Source organism: Neopelma chrysocephalum, unplaced genomic scaffold (genome assembly GCF_003984885.1).
Source record: "Neopelma chrysocephalum unplaced genomic scaffold, ASM398488v2 Primary Assembly neopelma1_66, whole genome shotgun sequence".
Lineage (NCBI taxonomy): Eukaryota > Metazoa > Chordata > Aves > Passeriformes > Pipridae > Neopelma > Neopelma chrysocephalum.
Window position 1 is genome coordinate 6075477 of NW_020897725.1, and position 3371 is coordinate 6078847.

Consider the following 3371-nt stretch of genomic DNA (forward strand, 5'->3'; position numbering starts at 1 on the left):
TCCTTCTCATGCAGTAGTTTTATTCTTGGACACAGCACTAAAATGTCACTGCTATTATAGTGCTCAAGCCACCAAATGTCATCAAAGTGTCTTAACCTCTGAGGAGAAGGGAAGGTACCAGAGGATGGTGTCTGCTCTACCTCCTTCAGCCACAATCTATACTTGTAATATTGGATACTGGATATCTGAAGGCACTTGTGGTGTCTTATCTGTTTGCTTTGGCTAAAGACATTTTTGACTGGGAACTTGGAAGAAAGGAGTCCAAAATTGTTTGTGAAGTAATGCAGGCTGAGGATTCATTTTAGCAGTATAACTGTAGTGTGTGATGACAATATAAAAAAGAAATACAGACCGAGATGGTGAAAGACCCCTAATAACCTCCTCCTTGTGTTTAAATCTTCCTTTATTCTATCCTGGATTTTCTTGAGAATGTGTATGTAACTACGTTTTTCTCTTTTTTTCCCCTGATCCCAAGTCCATTTGTTCCCCTTGAAAACTCCTAATCCATGTGCCTATCTTTGTCATCATGATAGTGTTGAAGGCTCCTTTTTGACCACAGATGAAATGTATCTGGTTTTATTGCTCAGCACTTGAAATTAATCCTCCCCCCCATCCTCTGGAACAAAGCCAGGGTTCTTAATGCTTCTTGAAAAGGGCTTTGGGTGACTTTGATAATCCAGATCACTTGCCTAGGAGCTACTTGGTGCAAGATGCCTTTTGGAAATGGGCCTTCTGATGAGCTGGAACAGGGCAGGCAGTACGAGTTGGACTGGGCACGGAACATAAAGTAGTTCTGGAACTGCAGCGGTGTGCACAGCTCAGGGTTCCACCTTGCACACAGCGCTGAGTGATGTGGCACCATGTGCTCAGTTGTGTGAACTTGAGTAGCTTCCCTCAGCAGCACAGGCTGTGGGGCTGCAGGGAACTCCTCGTGTTCTGAGCCTTTTGATTCTGCAGAGCTGCATGGAAGTGAATGAAAAGTACCGCTCTGTGAGTAGGGTGATGGAGACACTAGTTTACAACAGCTTTTATATATTAAATATATATATTCAGCCGGGGGAAAGAAATAGAAATGAGAAGAACCTAATGATGAGAAGGGGGCAGGAATAATAGTCTAGAAAAAATGTTGGGAGAAGGGAAGCATCTGTTCAACCTGTTATGTCCTAGAGTTCACTCTTAGCAGAATAAAGAAAAGGAAACACACCTCTTAATTACAAGTCCTCAGGGACCATTCCTACACACCTCCCCCCCCCAAAAAAAAATGGAAAGAAGCTAGGCACAGAAATGAGAAGTTCCAAGGGTGCGAGCAGACTGGGAAGTAGAAATGGAATTGGAAAGTACTCTGATGGCTTATTTTTTCATCTTTCTGAGCTTCAAGCAGCATGAATTGGCCTGGATTGTATGTTCACCAGATGTATAAAAAAAACCCCAAACTGTTGAAAAAATGCACGAGGTATTACTTCAGTCATTTGTAAATTAAATCAGATCAAGTAGCTGTCATACTCTGAAGCCATATGTTTGTTTAATTATACTGCACAGTGTGAGTGATGTAATAGGACTAAACCAGATAGAGGTTTCTAGACACAGAAATGTTTTGCCCTGTAGGTGTCAGCACTTCTCTTGCTATTGTCCTGACTTCCAGCAACAGGCAGCATCAGAAAAAAACTGGATTTGGGTTTTTGTTTTTGTTCTTTTTTTTAATTAAAAGTATTATTCAAGTGCATGTTCTTTGCTAGTGAGCACTACTGAAGTAAGGCAGTTTATGTAATTAACAGACAGAACTCTCCTTACTGTATAAAGAGGCTTCAGAAAATAGACTTGGTTAAAATGTTACTTATAGGATATCATGTAGCTGTTTATAAATCTATCTAAACAAGAGGACTAAGCCTTTGGCAAATATTTATATGAATAACATTCATCAGTTGTAATGAGCTTTGTGATTCCACGTGCATTGCCATATGTGACAGCACCTCTTGGGTTAAGCATTAGCTTCAGGTTGGCAGAGTTCTGACTTTTGAAGCAGAATCATGGACCTTGGGATGGGACATAGGACTTTGTTACTTCTTACATGCAACTGGTTCACATTCATGTTTGTGTGCTGTAAACCAGCAAGGGCAAGCTTACCGTACCCAAGCTTTCCTGGAGCACTGGAGTCCAGATCTGGAAAGGTGACTCAGCTCTGAGTGAATGTGTGTGACTCGAGCGTCTGAGCAACCTGGAGAACCGGGGTCTGACACACCTTAGAAGCAGGAGACGGAATGTGATTTTGCCCAGTGCTGTTTACATGAGATTTATTTTATAATTGTGGTTTGAAGGATGGTGGAGCAAATTGAAACATTTTTTTAATGCATAGCAAGAAAATTGACATGGAGCATCTTCTCCCTTGGACTTGGTCCTCTGCCAGCTGCCTGGCAAGTCTGATGGTGTTAGTGTAGCCATTTGATTCAGAAGTACATTTGGGATTTTTATTTGGAAGACTGATGAAGCTCAGTTTTGTAGCATTCCTTGCATTTCTTGCTCTACATTGATCCTGGCCAGCAATTTGTGTAGGCTGTCTCAGTGTTTTTGACCTTGTGAATTACTGAAGAGCTCTTCTGCTTGGCACTTGCTTCCACGGCAGTCCAAGAAAGTATTATGAGCTGAATTTCAAAATGGCAGTTTCTAAATTACTAGTTTCTTTGGCTAAGAAGTGTGCTTTTGTTGGCTCAAATTCTTCATTAGATGAAAATTTCTTGCCTTCTTCCTTGAGAGTTGATGTTACAACTAAGCAGAATGTGTCCCAAGGAGACTGAATAGATGTCAGTGACAAAACCGAAGGTTTATCCATGGTAACACACGTGCGATTATATTTCAGAAGGGGGAAGGAGATACTGCATTTTCATCCCTACTCTTCAGTGTGGATGCATCTGAAATCCATTATCAAACATATGGCAGGATCTATAATTGAAGTGCTCTGTGAGTTTGTCTTCAGGCTGCCTTTACAGGAGGTGAAGGTGCCATGAGATTTGAGCAATGCAAGATAAAATAAAATAGAGCCAGTTCCTCTGGACAGGATGGTCTGGAGATTATCTTTTGGCTTGAGTTCATGCATTGAAATATTTAATTTATCTATGTCAAGCCTGCAGATTGAGTTGGTGAAGCCAGCAGCTCCTGGGGAGGTCCCTAAGCTCGTTTTCAGTGAGGTGAGTTGGGTAAAGCCAACCTGCCTTGTGCAGAGCCAGCAGCAGTGAAGAGCTTGGCTTTGGCTACAAAATACACCCACAAGGCTACACAAACACATGGAGTGACTGAGTTAACCTCTGCTTGTGAGTGAGGGAGGCATGTTCTTGTGACAAAGGACATGCCTGTGTGAAGCTGCATGTGGACACCTT